The sequence below is a fragment of the Crassostrea angulata genome, chromosome 2 (genome assembly GCF_025612915.1).
Source record: "Crassostrea angulata isolate pt1a10 chromosome 2, ASM2561291v2, whole genome shotgun sequence".
Classification (NCBI taxonomy): domain Eukaryota; kingdom Metazoa; phylum Mollusca; class Bivalvia; order Ostreida; family Ostreidae; genus Magallana; species Magallana angulata.
The window spans coordinates 12,394,758-12,415,952 of record NC_069112.1 but is presented as its reverse complement, the minus strand read 5'-3'; the positions used below and the strand labels follow the sequence as shown (position 1 = coordinate 12,415,952).

The 21,195-nt window shown below is 34.9% G+C and overlaps 1 long non-coding RNA gene across 1 annotated transcript; it reads left to right on the top strand.

Annotated features, from left to right (window-relative positions):
- The first annotated feature begins 772 nt into the window (after positions 1–772).
- LOC128172100 (uncharacterized) lies at positions 773–2,970 on the top strand. Its single transcript, XR_008242190.1, has 3 exons — positions 773–901; positions 1,082–1,173; positions 2,353–2,970. It is a non-coding gene; the product is annotated as an uncharacterized LOC128172100 (long non-coding RNA).
- Positions 2,971–21,195: the final 18,225 nt, after the last annotated feature.

Sequence of the window (21,195 nt, the reverse complement as noted above, 5' to 3'; positions counted from 1 at the left end):
TTAGGAGAATTCTTTACACCAGATGTAATACAAAAAAATTGTTCTTCTCGTAAGGTATCAACACAGATTTCTGCATCACGTCCACCATTTTTTCAGGAAAGGTTTTACAATTTTTAACAAGGTTGTGATGCCGAGTTGGTTTCTTTTTAAGTAACCTCCTTTTATTTTTTTCGCCGTCTTTTTGTCGCCTAATACGACGTTCGATGTCATCTAATATCATACGAGATTCGATGTCATCTAATATCATACGAGACGAAAAACTATCTTTTAGGAGAATTCTTTACAGCAGACGTAATACAAAAAAATGCTAAGTGAAAGAATAAGAATGTTTTTAAGTCATGTAAGCTAAAAAATGGATGCTAAGGGACAATAAATCATTCTCATGTACATGTATCCTCATTCATACATTTTCTTTGTTGTATATCTAATGTAAATGGTGTCATGGATATTCACAATTTAATCATGTTTATAAAGAAGATATTAATTTCAAACCTTTTTTGAAAAAAAGAAAGTGTTTACTCAAATGCATGTTTTTAAAAACGACATACTTTTAATGATACCTATACCATCTTATAAAAATATGATAACCTATTATTAGTTATATTTCAACTATATTTATTGAAAATAAAGATTTTCTACTTTGAACTTTTTGAGGATGGAAACACCCCAGCAAGTAAAAAGAACCATTATCAAACAATGCTAAGTTCCTTACACTGATATTTACCGCTACTATCAAATTCAATCTTATGCGAATTAGTTGTACATGTAATGCTGTATCATCAATTTTATAAAAGTAACACCTTTCATTATTCATTAGTTTCAATTTCAGACCAATGATGTGTGGTTAAGTTCCCGGGTCATTGTGATCGATTCTACCCCTAGAGGGCCTAGATTTCGCCAGGTATGTTTTTATCACTTTGATTTTTTTCTAATTTCTATGTCTTAAATTGTAAATATTCTACGATTAACAAAGAAATGTAATATATAAACCATCGATTAAACGACAAATGTTAATGAATGACAAACACATTCATGAAAATTATGTTATTAAAAAAATGTAAATATGCATTTTTATTTGTAGGTGAGGAGACGAATTAACTTCTCCTCGGAGGATGGGGATGGCGCATGCGCAACCCGCACACCTGTAGCGTCCCCCAAATTCCTGCAGATACGGTACATATATCTTAAATTTTCATTAACAACGATTTTCAAAATGTGGTACTATACCTTGCATGTCTGCTGGTGTCTCTGATACTTTCTCTCGTCCGAGAATTCAGCGCAACAGTTATCACACCTAAATAATTTATCCTTATGCTCCCTGTGGACATGTAATGCGCGATGCGATGAAAACTTAAACGTATAGTCACAGTAAAAACATTTAAATTCTGCTTTGCATACTCTAACATGTCGATCGTAATTGTCTTTTCGATTAACTACCTTTTCACTAATATCGCAAAGAAAACTATTTGTTTTTTCGTGTACATTTTTATAATGTCGCTTAAAAGAAGAGCTGTTACAAAACGACTTGTTACATATAGCACAAAATGTCTGCATAATTCACAGTCTTTCATTCAAATGACATTGAACACCTAATTAAACAATGAGTATATTTTCCTCAGTCTTATATAGTACACATGTATTACATAATTTTACTTGGATAATCTTTTTCCGGGTTATGACTGAATTCGTCATGTGTTATCCGAAAGTAAACAATGACGGATCTAGGGACGGCGCACCGGAATAACATTTCTTATATGTAAAAATTATATGTAAAAATGGGTAAGCTTCCGAGGGAGTCGCCCCGGACCCTCATCAGGGCCATGGCCTTGATAGACCTACTGTGGGGAGAGGGGGGGGGGGGCTTCATTACAGCCCCCGCCCCCCTCCCCTACCTTTTACTGTGCCATCTCGTTGCGAAATTCCTGGATCCGCCACTGGTTAATGTATTTCATGTAAGGTCATCTTTTAAATTGTTTGGCTGTGCTCTCCCGACCGACTCAATTTCTCTACATTCCAGAAAAACGAAATGTATATTTTTCTTCATTCCTTTTATCTTGTCCACAAATATTTTTAAAAATTTGAGTCGGGAAAGCACAGGCACACATTATTTTAAGGATGATCTAACCATGATTATCTAGAGGACCTGTTTTATAAAAAAAGAACTTACGACTACGACCAAATTTAATTCTGCTAACTTTTTTTTGTATATATATATTTTTTTTTAAATTTTTTTTTTTTTGCTCGTAGTCGTAAAGTTTTTCTTTGGAAAATACAGGCCTCAGTTTTTTCTTTGTTTTATACATCCTTAAGTTTTCTTGTCCCTTTCATTACAATATAATTTATCTTTTCCAGACCATAGCCGAAGAAAGTCTTCAGCAACGGTTGCTGAGACTCGAAGAAAGTTTGGAGGCGCAGCGAAAGGAGATGGAAGGGAGGAGAATCCTCCGGAAGTTGAATGTTTGTAATTTTTGCCAAAATTAAAATGTTTTAAATTTCAACCTGTCTTTTTTCAATTCTGTTAACGGTTGAAACAGACTGTAGCAATGTACTCAAAGGAGAAATGGCCGCGAACGTCATCCATAGTGTTATTTTACTGAATCCAGAAGAGAAAAAAGCTCTTAAAAAATACAAATCTTTTCTCCCCGTATTAGGCGACAAAAAGACGGCCAAAAAATAAAAGGAGGTTACTTAAAAAGAAACCAACTCGGCATCACAACCTTGTTAAAAATCGTAAAACCTTTCCTGAAAAAATGTCATTAAATAAGACACATTTCACACTTACATATCGATACTTGAAAAGGAAAATTATATCCAAGTATACTGAGTATCTGTTATGCATCCAAATTCATCGAATCTGAGGCTATTATGGATCGGATACCTTAAATGCTTTAAATAAATATCAACGTATCAAATACATGATGGATATTCAAGGTTGGAAAAATTTGGTCCTAATATGGATCGGATACCTTAAACAGCCCAACCCGATAACGAACCCGATTGTAATAATACCAAAAAAAAAACCTGCTGATTAAATTTACAACACAATGCTTGACATTATTTTACAGAATTTATTTGTTTGTTAGAAATGATAAAAGGAATGGTACAAGTAACGCACGATATTATTGCTAGCGCTCTCGAGCGCTAGCAACTACGTTAGTCCTTTTCACTTTAATACGCATGCTCGACTCCATAGTAGGGGATTCTGGGAATACTGTACTTCTGTATATAAACTGTACCATTTTAATTTCGTTTTATCATCTTCACGTGAAGTTTTGTGTTTTATCGTTAATGTCAACAGTAACAGTAGCTTCGGTCTTATAATGCAAAGTTATTTTCATTATTGTATTTAACAAGCATTCTGAGAGTATTGCATAAGCAATACACGTCCCCTACCGGTTTGTGGAAATTGTGAAAACAATGCACTTTTATGCAAAATACCGAACCCGAACATTAAAAAATTGGAATATAAAAAATTAATTTTCTCTAAAATATGTCAACCAGACGCTACAAAAGTGTAAACTTGATCTGTAGTTTGACATTCTGAAGCTGTTCAGCAAATTTCACATTATTCCTCAAACGCATAAAGAAAAAAAGTGTGGAAAACTGAAGTAGGACAGACAGACGGACGGACTGACGGACGCAGAGGAAAGCTATAGTCCCCTCCGGTGAACACCGGTAGGGGACTAATAACATGTAGCTAGCTTCATCTTAAATTCCTCCAAGTTCGGAAGACAACTTCGGATATGTTTTCCGAGCTTGCCGAAAAGGCCCGAGAAGATACGATTGCTACAAAACAGTACGAATGTTCCTAAAAAAAATTTCCCTCGAAATTTAAATAACAGGAGATACATTATGATTAAGGCACAGCCAATGAGCTATGTCATTGCCGATGTGAAGCCCACTCTAGATTCACAATTTCAAATTGAGACCCCACTCCAGCACAATTCCAGTACACCACTGTGCCTTTCCTATTGTTAATTAATCGATTCAGAAATTTAAACCAATGTTTTAGAAATCTGTTTCTGTGCTTTATGATTGCTACAGCGCTAGCTCACCAATCTTTTTTTTTAAAGATAAGCTTGTTACTGACTACATACTGGCCTCATTTATTCAATACACACCGAACCCGATAACGAACCCGAACATTAAAAAATTGATATATAACAAATTAATATTCTCGAAAATATGTCAATCAGACGCTACAAAAGTGTAAACTTGATCTGTAGTTTGACATTTTGAAGCTGTTCAGCAAGTTTCATATTATTCCTCAAATGCATAAAGAAAAAAAGTGTGGAAAATTGAAGTGGGACAGACGGACAGACGGACTGAGAGGAAAGCTAAAGTCCCCTCCGGTGAAACCGGTAGGGGACTAATAATACAAGGAACTACTATACATATACGCACAGGATAACCAAATAATATTATATTTCCCTCTCAGTCTTGATCCAGTACCTTATTACACAAGTAATGGCTTTCCAAAAAGCTTGCCTGACTAAACAAAATTATTCAATGGAAGCATCCATGTATCAATTAGGCTATCTTATTAGAAATGAATTTTTATTTTCGCTGCTGATCATAAATTTATAAACGGAACGTGCAAATTTAAGACGAAATGTCAGTCTTTTCTTCGATCTGGAACATGTACATATATACATGTATCACTTGACATTCAGTTATTTTATGAATTCAATTATTTTTAGGAATATATCATATAAGTACATGTAAGCTTGAAAGCTGGAGAGTAAATAGTCGTTTTTTAAAATTATATTTGTTATACTAAGATGTAAAATCAACTGAGAGGCATTTTAAAAAAAAAAATTCCAACCATATGAAATATAGGTATACAAACACGTATTGTTTTTTAATGAGTGTGGGCAGCTTCATCAAAATCATCTTGACAAGCAATTAAAAAAGGGTGAATTCTCAAATTCATGAAAAAAAACCCCTTACTGTAACTTCAATTTAATTAGAATTCCTTATTTGCAGTTTTATTTATTGCATGCTCCTACAAAAGTTGAGGGGGGGGGGGGCAAATCCATGATATTTCCATTTTATATCATATAAAGTTAAGAAAAGTGCCAGCTGCCAAAAAAGTGGGGAGGGGGAAGCAGCCCCCCTCACTCCAACCCCTGATGATACGTGCCTGTGATGTAAACACATTGTGTGCTCTGGGGTATTCGCATGATCCCAGCGCACTCGCCAACTAATCGGTGCGCAAAATTATGAATGAGACATTATGGCGCGAAATCCTACTATTACCGTTCACGCAACGAATGAACTCATATCATTGGCAGAAGATCCATTGGGAGAGGGTCAGATGACATTTGTTTTGCAACAGCTAAGTACAGGAGTAGTATTGTCGGTGGGGTTTCGTGCTAATTTGAGGCTCCCACCTAAATTGAGGCTCCCGAGGAGCCAGCCGATAGATCACGGAAGTAGCCGATAGATCACGGAAGTTTTCCGGAAGTCAAAATCGGATATGAATCGATCAATAACACGAGTATTTTAATCCTTTAAACAACTTAATCCTTTGAACAACTTAATCCCTATTTGAATACACAGATAAAATGAAAATATGACGTGACAACATAGAGTATAAAAAGGAGTCGCAAACAACTCTTGTCCTCACTTTTACAACAATCGACAAACACGATGACTTCGTCTACAGATAGCATGGCACAAAGATTGGAGACAGATTCTTGTCCCGCTCGTCCTCGGAGTGCTGGTACTGCTGGTTTTTCCATGTCGTTACCCCGTGTATACGATTACCGCAGCAAGCAGCGACCACAAGCTGACAGTTTATTTCAGAGTGTTCCACCACCACCACCACTAATGTCTACTGAAACTTATTTGTGGAAATACCCAGAGTACCGCTTTTACGACTTACGATTTGCTTCGTTTGAAAGCTGGCCAAAGTTTTTAAGAGGACCCTACAGAAAAGACCTGGCTCGAGCGGGATTCGTCTACACTCAGACTGGAGATAAAGTGACCTGTTTTTGTTGTGGAATAACACTGAGTCAATGGGAGCCCTTCGATGATGCCTACAGAGAACATATTCGTTGGGCCAGAAATTGTCAGTACGCGCGAATGGTGTGTGATGTTCAATGTTCAGACTGAATTCTCATCAAAAAAAAATATGCCAGCGTATCTGAATAACAGCCGTAGCTTATTTAGTTTTAATTCTTAATGAAGAGTGAATATTGGGATTTTCATTGATGACTGACTTTGAACTTATATTATAAAGATATATTTATTATACATCATATCTAGGAATTTCCTGTATCTGTGTCATATATTATTTCACATCCTGGTTGGCTCGAAATCAAATATATAGTTATTATACCAATTTAAATGTTATAAACCAATCAAAAAGATTGTCGGAAATGACAGTATTTCCGATTTAATGTAGGTATATACATGATACATTCATTTAGTTTCAAACACTGTTCACGACAACATGTCTTCTACCCAGTGCAGTCTCGAATTAGGAAACGAACGGTACATTCAAGCATGTACATTAAAGAATGGCGAACGAAGAGTCGACATTCGGGAATGGAAATCTACGGAAAATTGTCAGTTTCCAACTAAGAAAGGTATCAGCTTACCCTTGCAACTTTTTAAAACCTTAACGCTCTCTACCGATTTGATCGACACAGCCTTAGCCAAGAAAGAAGAACTAAACTATCATGTCGGTGCGAATATATTCATATCCGTCAAAAGTGACAGTCCCTGCGTTAACATCAGAAAATATTGGAAACCAGAAAATGAAGAAAACCTCGTACCCACCAAGAAGGGAATTTGCCTCCGACCTCTCGAGTATGGAAAATTGAAATCACATCTGAGTAGCATTGAAAAAGCCTTTCCCGAACTGGAAACCACTGAGCCCTGTTTTCTACAAGAAGATCATCAAAACCAACTAGGAATGCTTCGATGTGCAGTGTGTAATCCCCAAGAATACCAGAACTGGTGAAAACAATTACAAACAAAATGTGGGAAATGTTTAAAAAGCTGTTATAAAATGTATGCAACAATTGTACCTTTTATTAATATCGATTAATTTTATCGTATGTAATTCCAGATTAATTGTGTGCATTCAAATAAATAAATGTATCAATCACGAACCCTTTATTTTTTTTGTTAAATTCATAATTTTGCCATCAAAATACGAACATTGGTTAAATAACGAGTTGTGTATTTAGTACCAAGTATCATTTAAAAACATCTTCATCAATTATGATTTACATACGAGAAATGGTGTATGAAATATTTTCAAGCGTATAAGTGACAGAGACTGTCGCGCACTCTCGCGCATTCTTTTGTATATACACAGCACCCGAACGAAACCAATACGACACATCGATGGAAGGGGAGGGGTGTTCAGGGTAGCGCATACTAACGTTTTAGCATAAAACAAAAGTCGACACTCTAATTATTTAATCTAACATTATTAAAAACGGGTCAGTTAATAATGTTTAACACTTTCAAGTCATTTAAAGAAATGGAGAAAAAACAAAAAAAATTAAGTGTTGTGTAATACTTAGTAACGCTGTCACCCCCAAGGGCACCTGTTGATGCGAGTGACCCAAGAGACCAAAAACGCAGGACGATCTCACTTGAAAGAGAGGGGTGTCGAGGTCACTATAATACATTAGCAGCTTAATTAATTATTAATTGGTTTTAATTAAAACTATGTTACTTTAATTCTAATGTTGATTATACCCACTGATAGATGTTTCGTTTAAAAAAATATATAAAGAATACAAAATAAAACTAAAACATACTCCTGACCCACCCTCCACCCGAACATTATATAAGACAGCGATGCCCAGGACTGACCACTCTTTGGAAACTTGTACAGATGAAGATGGAGAAGTTGTGTGTGTTAATTATAGTGATTCCGTTTGCGTTGGGGTGCGAGCCCATGAATGAAGGAGTGCGGTGTCGGGTGTGGGGCCAGAACATGCGAAGATTCAGAGAATCAACGATCTTGGAGATCGAGTACCTGAGCCACCCAGTTGACTTGAGCCAGTTCCCGCGGCTGCGGAAATTTGTGGCGAGGGAAACAGTGGTGTCGTGCGACGACGTTTTGCACAGTGAGACTACCATCGTCATCCTAAATAAACAGATCTGTGAGGTAAATTGTTTTCTATAATTAAATGAACGTAATTAAAGTAAAAAAGAAAAGATAATGAATAAACCATAATACATGTATATTCATTATTGTTTTAATTTTTTTTCTCTATTTTTTAAAAAGACCCAAACCCAAGGACCTGAAACTACGACAATCTCCCGTTCCCTGACCACCACATTTTCTGAAATTGCCGCCTTGACTTTCAGTAAGTATACAGTTTAAATTTGTATCAACTTTATTTAAAAAAAAAAATAATAATAACTAGACACGATCTCGTTGCGAGCAACGAGGAGGTCTTCCTTGTGTTTTCGAACATGAAATACATGTACGACCTTGGTTTTGCTATTTAACGGCTAAACGTGATTTAACATATAAGACAAAGGCCTACATTCTAAGGGCCAGATACTATTTTGTTTTAGATGTATGAGTTTTGGTTGAAAACATTAAGATCTCTAATTCGAGGGGCAGCCTCTTTTTCCTCGTATTAAATGAAAAGTCATTTACTTTTAAAGAAATATTGTTAAACAAGTGTATAGAAATTTGTTACCATTCTTGAGATATCTCAGAAGTGTATAGAAATTTGTTACCATTCTTGAGATATCTCAGAAAGAGCGTTTTAGGGGCCGATCCCTTATCTCCTTATTGGGGTCGTTTAACGAAATTTTGAAGAATCCATATTGTTTAGTAGATCATTTTGAGTATCTTTTCTTCTATACTGCATTTCAAAATATATTTTTCCTTTCTGAGATATCGGTGATCAAAGTTTTGGATTTTTGACCCCTTAAAAACCTTAATTACGTACCACATTATAAAATCATGACACTGCTTGGATACATAACTGTAAGATAAACATCTTTGCTTCTATAATCTTTCACAAAATATATCTCAGTAAAGGGGCTATAGATGAAAGACTTGAGAGCCCTTTGGTCCCCTAATTTGAGGGGCCCCTTTGTCTTGATATCAAATAAAAGTTCTTATAAATATAAAAAAAAATAACATTATATGTTTTAACAAAATATTATTCAGAAAAGAGATAAACAAAGAAAACCAGAAAAAATTATGATATTTGTTTAATCTCAATTTTTGGGTCCAGGCGAGCTTCGGCGCTTTTTGCGATCGAAATGATTTTAAACCTTTATGCACAATTTCAATCTTCCGTCTACCATCACTGAAAATTTTAAGTGTATGTCTGCTATAGTTTAAAAGGAGTACTGCCGAAAAAATACCTCTCTGAAAATCGACAAAACGACTATATCTCAAAACCTGAAGTGACGTCATCAATAAAAAAAATTTGCAATACGGTTCACATCGTCATCTATTAGATCGACAAGTTTCATAAAAATCAATTGAGTAGTTTTCGAGATCTTGCGTGCACAAAACTTGTAAGAAAAAAAAATAATAATATAGAAGAATAGGGAAAAAGGAACAAGGCAATAACAATAAGGTTTTCCGTTGGAAACTTGTACTTCAGTCCAACAACCCCTTTATTTTGAATATCTTAGTTAGAAAGACAAAAAAAAATGGAGAGAAGGAAATAGAGAGAAAGAACAAATCTTGGCTCCGGCGAGATTCGAACACACAGCCTTTGCATGTGTCATAACAGTATTTCATCGTAGACTGGTCCTCTGTCTCTATCGTACGAAATATATATAGGCATTGCCAGTCTATATTTCATCATCGAAGGTTCACGTCAAAACATGGCTGACGCGAAATAATTCCCGATTTTCTCTTTGAATTTGGGGCGTTTCCGCCCGGGACAGGAGCTGAATTTTTGTATGAGATGAAAAACAACGTGTAAGATGTCTCACTACTCAGGTTTGGTAACAGTGCGAGGTCATTTGAAATATTGATGCGTGTTTGTGTCTGGAGGGGGATGAAAAGGACCGAGCTTGATTTTCGTCGTAAATAAATCGAAAGTAGAATTTTGAGGTGTGGATCTCGGATTCGGTTAACGACAATTAGGGGAAGTCCTAAAACAATGACTGATGCATTTTACACATGTATTTCAGAGTAGAGATTTTTTTTGTGTCGTTTACTATTATGTTTGACTATTTTATATCAACAGGATTGATAAAATTCTTATAAATGTAGAAATAACGAAATCAGTAACACGTAAATTTATTCATAAAAAAATTGATGACAGTAATTTCCACAGTTCTAACATTCATAATTAGTTCACACGGTATCGTAGATACAGACTAAACGGAAAACAAGAAATATACATGCAACAGAAATATTACGCGGCTGCTTACATCCCTTGCACTGTGTAAATTTTAAGTCCCCGTACAGGCTATACTCGCGGCTTGATATCGGGAATTTCTTCTTAATTGTTCAACCCGCTGCAAATTTGGCAGAAAAACAGAATGAGGTCCGAGGTACATTTACACAAAATTTCATGAAGATTGAGTGAAGGGCTCGGGAGTTAGAATTTTTTTCTACAGTACATGTCAAACACGAAAATTAAAACTCAAATGCCAAAAAGTTCATAACTCTGTTAATAATGAACGAATTGGTCTGGTAATTAGTGCGGTAATCTAGAATGGTACTAAGTTGAAATTAAAGGTCCGAGATCAAAGATCAAGTAAAATCGGGCCAGAAAAACTAAATGATTTTATGAAGGGTGGGGGGGGGGCGGTGGTCGGTGACTTCTATATTAAACGGAAAATACTAAATTCCCAATATCACTAGAGTTTGAGATACATGCTTGACCCTTATTTTGCTATTTACCAGCTAAACATGATTTGGAAATAGAATGAAAAATCCTTTGATTTTAAACAGACTCTTTTCTTCAATTTCTATATCCTCTTTTTCTTTTACAAATAAATCAGAAATGTATTGGACTTCTCGCCCTTGTTTTGTTTCTGATATATGTATAAGAGCTTTGATTGAAACATTTAGATCCCTCTTATCATGTAATTTGAGGGGCTAGCCCCTTTTTCTTGATATCAATGAAAGGTCCCTTAATATTAAATACATTTTGTTCAACAAGTGTTTAGAAATTTGTGACTGTTTTTGAGATATTAGGGAAAGATTGTTTTAGGGGCCGACTCTTTATCTCCTTATAAGGACCATTAAACGAAACTTTGGTGGTTGAATATTATTACGAATATTATTCTGAGTATCTTCTCTTCTATAATGCATTTCAAAATATTTCTCCTTTATAAGAAATAAATGATCAAAATATTGGACTTCTAGCCCCTTTAAAATCCAGATTATGTAACATATCAGAAAACTCTTAACAAATATAGGTAGATAACTGGAAGATACACATTTTTGCTTCTTTAATACATTACAAAATATTTTTTCATTAAAGAGATATAGATAAAAGACTTTAGACCCCTCTTGGCCCCTTATATGAGGGGTCAGCCCCTTTTGCTTGGCGTCAGTTGAAAGATCTTTTATAGATTAATTTTTGATGCTCTACATGTGTTAGCAAAATATTGATTAGAAGAAAGATATTCGTGATCAAATCTCAAATTTCGTAAAAATTGTCAAAAAAATTTAACATCAACATTTTCAGTTCCGGGCGAGCTTCAAGGATGATGACTTCTGGTCAAATCTAAAACAAGCAAGCAAATCTACCATAACCACTCTATCTTGCATATAAATTTCAAGTCCCTAACTATAACAGTTTTTGAGGAGATGCGTGAACAATATCATGTTCCAAAATACATGAAAAAGGGAGATAATTCAGAAGCGGAAGTGAATTTTCAGACAGGAAGTAAGATGCAAAGAGATATTCACCTAAGACATCATCCCTGTAAAAATCATTAAAATCGATTGAGAAATGGCTGAGAAATTTAGGGTGACTACCAAGAAGAAAAATAATAATATAGAAGAATGAGAACGCGTAGAAAAACAGTAAGGTCTTCCGCTGAAGACGGAAGACCTTAATAATAAAGGACTGTTTTTGTCTAAATCTTAAAGGAAGAGTGTTTTTCAACTTGTACTTCAGTCCAACAACCCCTTTATTTTGAATATCTTAGTTAGAAAGTAAAAAAAAAACAAATGGAGAGAAGGAAATAGAGAGAAAGAACAAATCTTGGCTCCACACGGCCTTTGCAGGTGTCATAACAGTATTTCATCAAAGGTTCGCGTCAAAACATGGCTGACGCGAAATAATTCCCGATTTTCTCTTTGAATTTGGGGCGTTTCCGCCCGGGACAGGAGCTGAATTTTTGTATGAAATAAAAAACAACGTGTAAGATGTCTCACTACTCAGGTTTGGTAACAGTGCGAGGTCATTTGAAATATTGATGCGTGTTTGTGTCTGGAGGGGGATGAAAAGGACCGAGCTTGATTTTTGTCGTAAATAAATCGAAAGTAGAATTTTGAGGTGTGGATCTCGGATTCGGTTAACGACAATTAGGGGAAGTCCTAAAACAATGACTGATGCATTTTACACATGTATTTCAGAGTAGAGATTTTTTTGTGTCGTTTACTATTATGTTTGACTGTTTTATATCAACAGGATTGATAAAATTCTTATAAATGTAGAAATAACGAAATCAGTAACACGTAAATTTATTCATAAAAAAATTGATGACAGTAATTTTCACAGTTCTAACATTCATAATTAGTTCACACGGTATTGTAGATACAGACTAAACGGAAAACAAGAAATATACATGCAACAGAAATATCACGCGGCTGCTTACATCCCTTGCACTGTGTAAATTTTAAGTCCCCGTACAGGCTATACTCGCGGCTTGATATCGGGAATTTCTTCTTAATTGTTCAACCCGCTGCAAATTTGGCAGAAAAACAGAATGAGGTCCGAGGTACATTTACACAAAATTTCATGAAGATTGAGTGAAGGGCTCGGGAGTTAGAATTTTTTTCTACAGTACATGTCAAACACGAAAATTAAAACTCAAATGCCAAAAAGTTCATAACTCTGTTAATAATGAACGAATTGGTCTGGTAATTAGTGCGGTAATCTAGAATGGTACTAAGTTGAAATTAAAGGTCCGAGATCAAAGATCAAGTAAAATCGGGCCAGAAAAACTAAATGATTTTATGAAGGGTGGGGGGGGGGGGGGCGGTGGTCGGTGACTTCTATATTAAACGGAAAATACTAAATTCCCAATATCACTAGAGTTTGAGATACATGTTTGACCTTTATTTTGCTATTTACCAGCTAAACATGATTTGGAAATAGAATGAAAAATCCTTTGATTTTAAACAGACTCTTTTCTTCAATTTCTATATCCTCTTTTTCTTTTACAAATAAATCAGAAATGTATTGGACTTCTCGCCCTTGTTTTGTTTCTGATATATGTATAAGAGCTTTGATTGAAACATTTAGATCCCTCTTATCATGTAATTTGAGGGGCTAGCCCCTTTTTCTTGATATCAATGAAAGGTCCCTTAATATTAAACACATTTTGTTCAACAAGTGTTTAGAAATTTGTGACTGTTTTTGAGATATTAGGGAAAGATTGTTTTAGGGGCCGACTCTTTATCTCCTTATAAGGACCATTAAACGAAACTTTGGTGGTTGAATATTATTACGAATATTATTCTGAGTATCTTCTCTTCTATAATGCATTTCAAAATATTTCTCCTTTTTAAGAAATAAATGATCAAAATATTGGACTTCTAGCCCCTTTAAAATCCAGATTATGTAACATATCAGAAAACTCTTAACAAATATAGGTAGATAACTGGAAGATACACATTTTTGCTTCTTTAATACATTACAAAATATTTTTCATTAAAGAGATATAGATAAAAGACTTTAGACCCCTCTTGGCCCCTTATATGAGGGGTCAGCCCCTTTTGCTTGGCGTCAGTTGAAAGATCTTTTATAGATTAATTTTTGATGCTCTACATGTGTTAGCAAAATATTGATTAGAAGAAAGATATTCGTGATCAAATCTCAAATTTCGTAAAAATTGTCAAAAAAATTTAACATCAACATTTTCAGTTCCGGGCGAGCTTCAAGGATGATGACTTCTGGTCAAATCTAAAACAAGCAAGCAAATCTACCATAACCACTCTATCTTGCATATAAATTTCAAGTCCCTAACTATAACAGTTTTTGAGGAGATGCGTGAACAATATCATGTTCCAAAATACATGAAAAAGGGAGATAATTCAGAAGCGGAAGTGAATTTTCAGACAGGAAGTAAGATGCAAAGAGATATTCACCTAAGACATCATCCCTGTAAAAATCATTAAAATCGATTGAGAAATGGCTGAGAAATTAAGGGTGACTACCAAGAAGAAAAATAATAATATAGAAGAATGAGAACGCGTAGAAAAACAGTAAGGTCTTCCGCTGAAGACGGAAGACCTTAATAATAAAGGACTGTTTTTGTCTAAATCTTAAAGGAAGAGTGTTTTTCAACTTGTACTTCAGTCCAACAACCCCTTTAATTTGAATATCTTAGTTAGAAAGTAAAAAAAAAAACAAATGGAGAGAAGGAAATAGAGAGAAAGAACAAATCTTGGCTCCACACGGCCTTTGCAGGTGTCATAACAGTATTTCATCAAAGGTTCGCGTCAAAACATGGCTGACGCGAAATAATTCCCGATTTTCTCTTTGAATTTGGGGCGTTTCCGCCCGGGACAGGAGCTGAATTTTTGTTTGAGATAAAAAACAACGTGTAAGATGTCTCACTACTCAGGTTTGGTAACAGTGCGAGGTCATTTGAAATATTGATGCGTGTTTGTGTCTGGAGGGGGATGAAAAGGACCGAGCTTGATTTTCGTCGTAAATAAATCGAAAGTAGAATTTTGAGGTGTGGATCTCGGATTCGGTTAACGACAATTAGGGGATGTCCTAAAACAATGACTGATGCATTTTACACATGTATTTCAGAGTAGAGATTTTTTTGTGTCGTTTACTATTATGTTTGACTGTTTTATATCAACAGGATTGATAAAATTCTTATAAATGTAGAAATAACGAAATCAGTAACACGTAAATTTATTCATAAAAAAATTGATGACAGTAATTTTCACAGTTCTAACATTCATAATTAGTTCACACGGTATCGTAGATACAGACTAAACGGAAAACAAGAAATATACATGCAACAGAAATATCACGCGGCTGCTTACATCCCTTGCACTGTGTAAATTTTAAGTCCCCGTACAGGCTATACTCGCGGCTTGATATCGGGAATTTCTTCTTAATTGTTCAACCCGCTGCAAATTTGGCAGAAAAACAGAATGAGGTCCGAGGTACATTTACACAAAATTTCATGAAGATTGAGTGAAGGGCTCGGGAGTTAGAATTTTTTTCTACAGTACATGTCAAACACGAAAATTAAAACTCAAATGCCAAAAAGTTCATAACTCTGTTAATAATGAACGAATTGGTCTGGTAATAAGTGCGGTAATCTAGAATGGTACTAAGTTGAAATTAAAGGTCCGAGATCAAAGATCAAGTAAAATCGGGCCAGAAAAACTAAATGATTTTATGAAGGGTGGGGGGGGGGGGGGGGGGGGCGGTGGTCGGTGACTTCTATATTAAACGGTAAATACTAAATTCCCAATATCACTAGAGTTTGAGATACATGCTTGACCCTTATTTTGCTATTTACCAGCTAAACATGATTTGGAAATAGAATGAAAAATCCTTTGATTTTAAACAGACTCTTTTCTTCAATTTCTATATCCTCTTTTTCTTTTACAAATAAATCAGAAATGTATTGGACTTCTCGCCCTTGTTTTGTTTCTGATATATGTATAAGAGCTTTGATTGAAACATTTAGATCCCTCTTATCATGTAATTTGAGGGGCTAGCCCCTTTTTCTTGATATCAATGAAAGGTCCCTTAATATTAAACACATTTTGTTCAACAAGTGTTTAGAAATTTGTGACTGTTTTTGAGATATTAGGGAAAGATTGTTTTAGGGGCCGACTCTTTATCTCCTTATAAGGACCATTAAACGAAACTTTGGTGGTTGAATATTATTACGAATATTATTCTGAGTATCTTCTCTTCTATAATGCATTTCAAAATATTTCTCCTTTTTAAGAAATAAATGATCAAAATATTGGACTTCTAGCCCCTTTAAAATCCAGATTATGTAACATATCAGAAAACTCTTAACAAATATAGGTAGATAACTGGAAGATACACATTTTTGCTTCTTTAATACATTACAAAATATTTTTCATTAAAGAGATATAGATAAAAGACTTTAGACCCCTCTTGGCCCCTTATATGAGGGGTCAGCCCCTTTTGCTTGGTGTCAGTTGAAAGATCTTTTATAGATTAATTTTTGATGCTCTACATGTGTTAGCAAAATATTGATTAGAAGAAAGATATTCGTGATCAAATCTCAAATTTCGTAAAAATTGTCAAAAAAATTTAACATCAACATTTTCAGTTCCGGGCTAGCTTCAAGGATGATGACTTCTGGTCAAATCTAAAACAAGCAAGCAAATCTACCATAACCACTCTATCTTGCATATAAATTTCAAGTCCCTAACTATAACAGTTTTTGAGGAGATGCGTGAACAATATCATGTTCCAAAATACATGAAAAAGGGAGATAATTCAGAAGCGGAAGTGAATTTTCAGACAGGAAGTATGATGCAAAGAGATATTCACCTAAGACATCATCCCTGTAAAAATCATTTAAATCGATTGAGAAATGGCAGAGAAATTTAGGGTGACTACCAAGAAGAAAAATAATAATATAGAAGAATGAGAACGCGTAGAAAAACAGTAAGGTCTTCCGCTGAAGACGGAAGACCTTAATTAAATAAATAAATAATTTTCTGTTTAAATTTTTTCACATGTTTAGATAAGCCCTGGATTTATGCAACGTAATTTTTTTTTATTCTTGATAAAATTAAATTTTTAAGACAAATGCAATTATTTTTTTCTTTAAATTGAGAAAAAAAAAAGAAATTATTTTTTGGAAAAAGTGTAAAAACTACTAAATCATATTTTTTAAAAAATGTAAATAAAATTTTTGAAAAAAAAAATGAAAACTGTTTTGTTTTGTTTGTAATTGAGGCATCTTTTCTAAGAATTTGGTGGCACTGAAAAGGGCCGTTGGGTTGATGGTGGCCCTGAAAAGGACCGTTGGATTGATCAATTTCTTCGTTCAGCTCCTCTAGATCTTCCAAGGCCAGCTCCTCTTCGTGCTCTTGCCCTCCCTAATCTAACACTACCGAGTGGGTGGAGGGCTTGGGGTGGATCGTAGTATTTCTGCATGGTTTCATAGAGACCAGCTCCTCTTCCAAGGGATGGTCGAGGGGGGTTGTTCTCGATTTCTGGCACCGGCTCGTCTCGCTCAGCTTCTCCCGAAAATCGACACAGCGGACATGGGTCCCAGATCTCTATTCCCACCATGCGGAAAGTGCACTCGGTGCACGCCACCCGTCTACTGCACCCCCCCGCACACGTAGATAGACGTCATCCCCTCAGCATAGCACAGGGGGCACTCGAAAAGGACTGAACTAGTCCGTTTAGCCCAAGTCGGAACAAGTTCAGTTCCGGGTGGGAGGGTTGGTCTTCTTGGGAGCTGAATGACTAAATTTACCTCGTTGGTTATCTGGCGCGACAAGATGGAGCATGGTCCCACGCCATCCCCTATAGCCATCTCTACCATGAACCTTTGTCTGAAGCGCAATGGCGCTCTTGGGACATACACCTCTTCAAGCACATTTCTGTTATCCTCTAACACCTGTTCTATTCTTTCCTGATTCATTTTTTCTTTGATAAAAAATAACTGCAAAGCCTGATAGTTATTACGAGAAGGCGGAACAAACCGCTTTACAGCGAGGACCAATCAAGACGAGGGAAATCGAAACCCATTAACTAAAGGATGTGTCAATGAATAGAGTATCGTCATAATCCGTTAATCACCCAGCTTTAGGAATTATCCTTACATTTCGCGAGATAAGTAACGAGCCATCAATGCCATGTTTACATAAATATATTTATTGACAAAGAATTGTGATGTGTTTCTAACAATTGATACATAAGTACGGGAATAAAATCTTCTTTTATTCATTGTTGCAAAAACAAATCATTTCACAATTTTAACACTTTTTATATATTTCAGCATTAAAATTTTATAATTTGCAAAAGAATAAAATGTAAAAATTATTCAAATCATCATAAAATCTTTATATACCCAATATACAATTAGATATTGTTCTATACATTTTTAAATCAAAGTACTGAAAGTACTGTTAGACGGTGGCGTCGTTTGAAATTGGCATATCACATGTAACAATGAGTGATACAGTATATGATAATTATTTTTGTCGAAAACCGCGGCCAGTATCGCATACATGCACTAATACTTAACGCGTACTCGCACAACTGGTCGTGAGTTTCCTACATGGATAATTCTGTGGAAATCGTAGCTGTGATCGCAATCCACACTTTACAAATGCTGTGTCTCTTGGTCGTCATCTTTTGGGAAAAAGCCAAAGATTTATCACAGTAGTCTTTGTCGTATAGAAGTTTGTATCTATATTTTGTATCAATATGTTTGTATCTATATCAGTTGACATTAAAACCCCGTTTGAATGGTTGGCACCACATATTGAATGAATAAATCAAATCCAAAGCGATTTCATCACAATACACCCAAATATTTGATTGTTTGAAGGGGAATTTTGGTTTTTTCCCTTTTGACCTTTGGGTTGACCCCGCAAAGGGGAACAACTTTTGAAAAGTGTGGATTGGACTATTGTGCTTTAAATATATTGTAGAATTCTCAAAGTAACGAGAAGAAATAAAACTTTGGTATGATAAAATACTTATTTTTACTAACTATTTGGGCATATATATAGTATGTTAATTGGCCCTTTCGATAGCATATTCCCTCATTTTCTTCACGTGGAAAAAGTTGCAGTCTTGTGGATCATCACATTTGCTTTTTTTCCTCATAGTCAGTTAATACATTTAGGTGTAAAGAAAACGGAATGGGTTTACAAGAACCTGTTTGATAAAACTGGTATTGCTTTTGGAATGCACGTCATCATGAAACAGAAGAGTAAATCAATATTTTATCTTCGATTTTAGTGGATTATTTCCATTTGCTCACAACGAAAGTGAATGAAAATTCAAAAAAACTATCATACAACAATTGGTCGCGGCAGTTTCATAAAGCAACGTTTTAAACATTTGTTCTATTGTATTTAGCTATAGATTTATTCAAATCATTTGAATGAATTCGGGAAAGTCACATGTATATTTTATCGCTTCTCAGTACACTTTAACACGCATAAATTACTTGCTACATTAAACTTTTCTAGTAAACTTACAACAAATATTAATTAATTATACAAAATTAGTTTTTTAAAACACCAAACAAACAAAATTCAAGCTGAACGCACGTTTTTCTGACCGTACAGCTGTGTATATATAAAGAAGATGCCCTTTTGGTTTAGTCGTAAAATACAATTTCAAATTTAGCATTTTATCAAATAAATATATTTGATATGTTATTATACAAGTTTATAAAATGGTAATTTCTAACTATATTCAGTTTGAAATATTTCAAAAAGATAAGAAAAAAATAATAAATCTTTAAGTCTTGGTGGTATTGAACCCACAACCTAAAAACCCAAGTTCTATAAAGTTTCCTAATGGCTGGTGCTCTAACCACTGAGCCATTTCATTCACAACACAAGTGCGTTGTTTAAATGCTATATGAGACTATGACCACGGATTTACGGACTTGTATTATATTTCTAAAACGTTCAATTGTTGAGCTACAAAATGACATTTTTGAACTGTAGTGGGTCATCTCTTCACATTTTTGTTGACTACAATCGGTTTAAATTCCATTGAACCACATTTAGACTGTAAAAAAAAAAAATAATGAGCTCAGACCCACTCTATGAAAAAAATGCATTGAAGTTATATAAAAATTGCACGATAAGGAGGTTTTGACACGCATACGCCAGTTTAAATCAATATATTGCAAATATTTAGAATATTTAAAGATTACAACCCGATGTTACGGTAAATATACATTGTTTTTAATTATTTTTTTAAAAAGTATCAGATTTAATGATATTTTAATTTTGCCGTATCTAATCATTCCTCATATGGGCATTTTACACGCCTTATTCACCCATCTTCTTTGAATTTATTCTTTGCATGTACTAGACAATAGATCTAGGGTACGCAAATCCCGGCAATATTTTCGGAAAGCTATATTTCTGTAGCTCAGCAGAATTCTACAGTCATCTATGAAGCACATTTTATGCCTTCATGTTTCATTATTTATCGCAAATATAGCATGGATGTATACGCTACGGCCGATGTAGCATTGCGTGTGTGTATTTCAATTGCGAGTCGCAACAAACTGGCGCATTTATATAGGCCCGCCTATTTGTAAATGCATGTTGACAAAATGATGCCAAAGCTGCTTGGTCCGATTTTGTATTAAATTTTATGCACGCTTTTAAACGATGGCTATGCTTAGTATATGTATAATAATTGACATTGCAGTAGTTTAACCCGTTAATTATGCCTAATTTTAATGAAGAAAAATACGTACAAAATTTGCTAACAAAACAAAGGACATTAAAAGGTACCGCGTTATTTCGCCTCATATTAAATTTCACCCCTGACGACGAGACGGGTATAGTTGTATTACGACTTTGACATAGCTTTAAATATAGGTCGAAATGATCAGACAAATTACAAATAAAAATGTGTACGTTTTGTTCGCTAATATTTCCAAAGTCTACTTTCTTTACAATCGATGCATAGCATGCGGGTTGAATAACCCCAATCATTCTGGGGACGAAACCAAGCGGTTTCCTTTTCTAAACATTCCCGTGATGCATTTTGATTTGTTTTTTCGTTTGCCCAAAGAGAAATTATTTATATTTCTAACATTGGAAGGAGATTGATTCTGCTGGTGTAAATAGGAGAAAGTCCATAACTTTCTAAGATAAATGATTTGTATGGAAAAAATTTTGATACTGTAATTACAAAAAAATCGGACCAAGCAGCTGTAAAAAAAAGCTTGGAAACAAATGTCGAAGAAAGTTCATAATAGAGTTGTACTCGCGAGTTAAAAATTATTTGAGAACAAACGGGGCGATGTTTACGTACATATGTAAAT